Raw genomic sequence first — 6,322 nt, 5'->3', positions numbered from 1 at the left:
AGGATGTGTTCGTGTAGTTCGAGGTGAAGGAATGCCACAATATCGTAATCCCTTTGAAAAAGGTGATCTTTACATAAAGTTTGATGTGCAGTTTCCTGAAAACAACTGGATCAACCCAGATAAACTTTCTGAATTAGAAGATCTTCTGCCATCTAGACCAGAAGTTCCAAATATTATTGGAGACACTAAGGAGGTAGAGCTTCAAGAATTTGATAGCACACGGGGCTCAGGAGGCGGCCAGAGGCGTGAAGCCTATAATGATAGCTCTGATGAAGAAAGCAGTAGCCATCATGGACCAGGAGTGCAATGCGCCCATCAGTAAACTCTGCAGACAACTTGCACAGGGGGATTTTCTCTCCACATTGGCCTGGTTTGTTTTCCGCAATCCAGCTGGAGGGTCTGGTCAACCCAGATGAACTGATGGACATCTGTTGGTCTATGTGTAACTTTTAAAATTGATATAGTATCTACAGAGTATAATTTAAACTAACCACAAAGCTTTACATCTTCATTTCGACTGTTCTATAGCAGAATAAAGCACTTGAAAGGAAACAAGACTCCCTTTCACACATGGGTTATAAGTTTCAGTCCTGATATTTGTGCTTGATTTTTATCAGTTTTGTGTAGATTTTATGTTTCATATTTTAAATTCAATTCCCACATTGTAAAGTTTGTGTACAGTTTGTCCTGAAGCTTTGTGTTTGGCTGCACCTGCATAAGCTGCTACAAATAGAATAAAGAATCTCATAGCCTGTGTCTATCATTTAGATGCATGGGAAAATGGGCTTTGCACACAATGGGTTTGGAGCTGACTGGAAACAATGGAAAAAATACCATTAGCTGAGCTGTGTTTGTAAAGTTTTGGGTGGGGTCCGGGTGTTTCTTTTTCTTTCTTTCTTTCTCCCCCGCCCCCACCTGTTTTTTTTGTTTTTGTTTTTGTTTTTTTTTTTACCATCTTGTGAAAGGTTTCTGGAACTGAATAATAAAAAGCAGTTGGTATAAATTAAAAAAAAAAAAGAGAGAAGTGCTCCATGTTCAGGAAATAATCTTTGCAGTGTAAACATACTGCATTGTTTACTGATATAGACAGGTCTTTACTTTTGTATTAACTGAAGAGATTATTGAACAACTTGCTATTTTAGATTAGCCATCTTTTAATTCATTTTTGTTTCTGCTGCCACTCTGTTGATTCAGATTTCCATGACCTGCCACCTGAGCTAATGCAGTATTTTGTAATTAGTCTCTTTTGGTATGTTTATGTCCATACAATGTTTAACAGGTTAATTTGATTCCAAAACTTTCAGTACCTACCTCATATTGCTTAATCAAAGGAAGCATGAACTCATCCTGGCGTGGAACTTGAATTTTGCTTCTCAGTTTTGCCCTTCCCATTTCATCTCTGTGACCCATGTAAACCTCACCTGTTGTTGAATGGACTTTGAGTTGAGCTACAGGTGGATGACCTCCCTCTTTGCTTGCCATCTCAGCACTGCCCTTCCTCTTGAAAGATTTTCCCTGTTCCCTGACCTAGCACTTGGTTTATACCTCTTAGTTTTAAAACCTAATAGTTTTATCCCCAAAGTTTTATTCTGATTGGCTGGTCAGAAGGAGGTTCTGAATGTTAAATCACATGCAGCCTGCATGGGGATAAGGAAATCACTTTAGTAAGCAGCTTCCAAAGCTGCCTGTTGCCTCAGTCTTCCTTGGCTCTCCAGCACCAAGATTTAGGATCACAGAAGTTACAAAGCTTGACAAGAATCTGGTTCAACTGAAGCAGAGAAAGGCCTGTTCTGGGTGAGGAGTCATACAGGGCCACCTCCATCCATTAATAATCTCTCAGATTTCTCTTGCATTTTGGATCATACCCCCATAATTTATTTTCTGCTTTGACAGGTGTTCTGTGGAATGTCTTTATAAACTTAACAATACGGAGGAAGGTATTATTTACAGACTTAGGTTTTAGGAGATGTAAGTCATGATTTATGTATAAGTATAAATATCTGACATCAGATTATCTGATAAATCCAGAGAGTTGCAGTTTTTTTTACTTCACATTATGCCTTGTGGAGAGGCCTGACATGTGCATTCTATGGAACATGAGAATGGTGCCTGCCAATTCATTTTTCCAGATTTGTCTTGGAGAAGAAATCACTTGCATATAGTCTGAGGTTGAAATGTTCTTTCAGTACAGGCTTGCTTTTCATTCTGTATTTTTGAAGGTCTGTTGTAATCTTTGTAAACTTCATAATTTCAAACAATGAAAAGGAGTTTATATGCTGAATTATTTTCTAAAGAGTAATATTCCCTAGTGTACTTTTAAAAATTATAAATCATACAGTAGATTTAAAGGGAAAGATTTTTTTTTTAAGCCACTAGTAATAACAAATTGTATAGAAACAAAGTTTGTTCTTATTAAATATTCATCTACACCGTATGTGATTAGAGTTTCGTCCTGTAGTACGAATGTAAAAATTGAAAGATTGTTTTGCTACCTCCATATTAAGGTGCATTTTACTGGCTTTATTTCTTTGCCTTTAAGGTTCTATGATACCTTTGTTCCAGTTTAGTCAAAACATGTATTACATCCACATCCACTGGTATCTTACTCTTAGTAGTGTTGGCTTCAGGTGTTCTTTTGCTTTTTATTTCCAGTATGTGACCTCCTCGGTAACCCAGGTGTCCCCTATCTTTTGTACTCTCCTACAGTCAGAGCTGGAATTCAATGAGGACTGCTGCCCAGTCTTTGTGAGCCTCACAGAGACAGAAGAGATAGGAAAGTAGTGACACACGCCCCTGTCCCAGAGACACACTGCTCTGCTCAAGCCAGGGTTAAAGCACTGCTCTCAAAGAGTTGGCGTGGGAGTTGAATCAATTTATAAAGTACTTAGAAAGGACCTGGCACATAATAAGCACTAGATAAATGCTTGCTGTTTTGTGCTTTTTCCCCCCAAGGCATTATTATTGCCATGTATGTAGCTGTTCCTTGATCATATGTAAAAGTTTTTTTAAATGACCCCCCCCCCCCCACCCCCCACCAAGAAGAGAAAGAAGAAAAAAAAAAAGATTAGTAGACTGATTGATCTCATCAGCAGTGTTTGTGGCTCAGCTAGACTCAGAGAACTGTGTAAGAGTGGAGAGGACTTTGAAAGAACTGGAATAGTGACAATGTGTATAACCCCTTACCAATCACAGTCACATAATCTTGGCACTTAGTGGGGCAGTATGAATTAATTCTTTGCTCAAGCAATATAAGAATTTATCAAAAGATTTGCTAAATGGAATGTACATGGGCTGTAGGAATATCGGGGACTAAAGTAGGTGGTTGAGGACGAGCAGGAGCACAGGGAAAGCTGACTCTCTCCCTGGCCTGCAGCCGACATTTGGCTCCCTTTTCATTTTTCTTTTACAGGCTGATTTATATCAATGGAAACCACAGCTTCTGACTTTTATAGTGAATACACGATCAGCCAGTGACAGACTTGTATTTTCCATTCTCCAGTGACTCCTCTCAGAACCCAGCTTCTTTGTAAGTAGTAAAGATCCAACATGAGTAAACCTATGAGTATTTAATTACACTCCAAAGAGCATGACACCTTGGCAGCATCTGCATTATAGAAGAACCTATGAGAGGAGAACGTTCTGTACTGGAGATGGAATTAGGAGAGAAGAGCTCGTTTTCGTGTCTCAGCTGAGTCCAGCACTTAGACATATGTTGGTGCACTGCAAACGTTCTGAGACCCTTTCTGTTGCTGTGGGGCCTCGGAACACCCCCGCTACTACACGTAGTGGTACGAGCCAGGAGCTGATGTTTGATTCTGCAAATACTTACAGCAGCAAGCTCATTCGTCTTCCTCCCCTAATAGATGAGGAAACTAGAATTCACTAAAGTAAAATGTCATCCCTCTGGGGATTCTGAAACCCCCGGTACCCAAACCCCGGGACAGTGCCCTTTCTCTTAGGTCAGAGCAGACATGTTGATGGACTCACGCACTTCTCCAGCTACTGAAAAAAAATCAGTTTGTTTTCTAGTGATTTCTTCTTTCTGTTAGACACAGCATGCTTTTTACCCAGAGGGACACATTGATGTATACTGTTAGGAGTCCTCCAGGACTGAAATCTGTATCCCTTTTTGAGTTGTCAGAAGCCAAGAGCTCTTGGGTTGCACGTCAGCACATCTCAATCCACAGTCAGTTCACATTCTGATAGGCTTGTCTTAGGAGCAACTGTTACTGCACTTTTGAGAAGAAAATCGGTGATTCATTTGATATTGGAAACTTGAAACTTTATCCTATTTAATGAGATTTAAGTTACAGAAACTGTTTCCTAGAGAGAAAAAAGTATAATATGCGCTTTTTTTTTGTAGATTTTTAGTTAGTGATTTAAAATCACATACTCTGTAAGCATGAGTCAGGCATCCGGCAACTCCGGGGGGAAAGAGGCGACGGGAGATGGGGGGCAGGGTTTGTCTGGGGACACAACTGCCATCTGTGTGTGGAAAGTTCTCCTGTTGTTTTTGATCCTTACAGCAGATCTTTAAAGTTTAAAGATAAACTTTAAAACTTACGTTTGCTAAGGGATACAGTAGTCTTTATGTTTCTTTGTGGAAAGGGTTAATATGATTGTGATATTGAAATAGTTTTACAGAGAAGTGAGGAAACCAGCACACCAAGACAGGCTGGGACAGACCCGTCCTGAGGAGGGTGGGGGCGCAATGAGGAGGCTGGCTTCTGAAGGCTGCCCTGTACCACTACGTGGTGGGGTGGCCATGCACTGCCAACCTGCTCAGGGACACAGTGGTTTTATTCCCTCATTTTTTAAAAGAAGATGTTAGTGGAGACTACAACTTCCAAGGAACCCTGGATTTTCTTAAATTTAAATAACTTTCTTACTTAAAATTAAGAAAAGCAGTGGTTGATAAGCATATTTTAAACATGGTCATTAAGTATATTTTATCTGTCACATTCATAATCATGAGCAAAGATATATGATATTTGAGCATTAAGTATATATTACATTGCTGATTTTATGTTACTGCTATGGGAAAAAAAAAATCTACTGAGCAAACAACTTTTGTGTAATGCACTGAAAGAACAGCCGCAGGGGTGAGGCAACAGGAAAAGGGGGATTGGCATGATGGTTTGTGAGATGTCGTTTCCTTAGTTGTGTCACAGAGCCACTGTGGCTTTAGTTTTCCCAGAGCCCCTAGAGCTCTTGCAGAACTCTAGGACTGTGTTCAGAAGCATTGCATTCTTTACTTGTTTCTGTTTTTCTCTCTTTCGTCATTTACATGGAGCTCTCCACTACAGACAGAGAGCTTTGTTACATTATTGACCATGAGCAAAACAAAACCTGCCATGCTAGCCTACTAATTATGGCATGTGTGTACAAGTGTATAGCTAATGTGATATACACTTAATGTGAAGCAGTGAAAACAATAGCTAGTATTGTGTAAGTGTGAAGCAGTAAGAATGTAAGGCTTAGTAGGCAACTCTTAAAATTCTGTGTCTTAACCCGTAGTCATGACAGTGTGTTGGGCTGTGTGTCCACTACCTCTGCAGCCATTCCCAGGTCCCACAGGTGTCCTTTGTATTACAGCTTTTCACTAGGGTGTCCTTTGTCAAAACTCCAACATTGTTAAGAATTTACGCTTCTAGTTTTTCTTTCTTCTATTACTATAGAAGTATATCACTATACTTCACATTTTTAGAGAAGAGGTATATATTTTATTTTAAGGCATTCTCAGTAGATCCCTTAGAGACAAAAATAATAAACAATATCAACTTAAACCTTTAAAAATAAAGCTTGGTATAAAAGTAGTTCATGGGGGAAATAATGGTTTTTCAACTATTGGTTGTTCGTATTGGGGCTTCCCTGGGAGCTCAGTTGGTAAAGAATCTGCCTGCAATGCAGGAGACCCCGGTTCAATTCCTGGGTTGGGAAGATCAACTGGAAAAGGGATAGGCTACCCACTCCAGTCTCTGCTTTTTAATATGCTGTCTAGGTTGGTCATAACTTTCCTTCCAAGGAGTCAGATCAGATAAGTCACTCAGTCGTGTCTGACTCTTTGCGACCCCATGAATCGCAGCACGCCAGGCCTCCCTGTCCATCACCAATTCCTGGAGTTCACTGAGACTCACGTCCATCGAGTCAGTGATGGCATCCAGCCATCTCATCCTCTGTCGTCCCCTCCTCCTCCTGCCCTCAATCCATCCCAGCATCAGAGTCTTTTTCAATGAGTCAACTCTTTGCATGAGGTGGCCAAAGTACTGGAGTTTCAGCTTTAGCATCATTCCTTCTAAAGAAATCCCAGGGCTGATCTCCT

The 6,322-nt window shown here is 40.2% G+C and overlaps 1 protein-coding gene and 1 pseudogene across 1 annotated transcript in view; both read left to right on the top strand.

Annotated features, from left to right (window-relative positions):
• Positions 1–322, top strand: part of LOC104985730 — a 1,409-nt pseudogene extending 1,087 nt beyond the window's left edge.
• AUH (AU RNA binding protein/enoyl-CoA hydratase) overlaps positions 1–6,322 on the top strand; it is a 187,211-nt gene that overhangs the window by 140,639 nt on the left and 40,250 nt on the right. The window lies entirely within an intron of this gene.

The sequence above is a fragment of the Bison bison genome, unplaced genomic scaffold, assembly GCF_000754665.1.
Source record: "Bison bison bison isolate TAMUID 2011002044 unplaced genomic scaffold, Bison_UMD1.0 scf7180017864057, whole genome shotgun sequence".
NCBI lineage: Eukaryota > Metazoa > Chordata > Mammalia > Artiodactyla > Bovidae > Bison > Bison bison.
The sequence above is the reverse complement of the archived record's forward strand: the minus strand, read 5'-3'. Positions and strand labels throughout refer to the sequence as shown.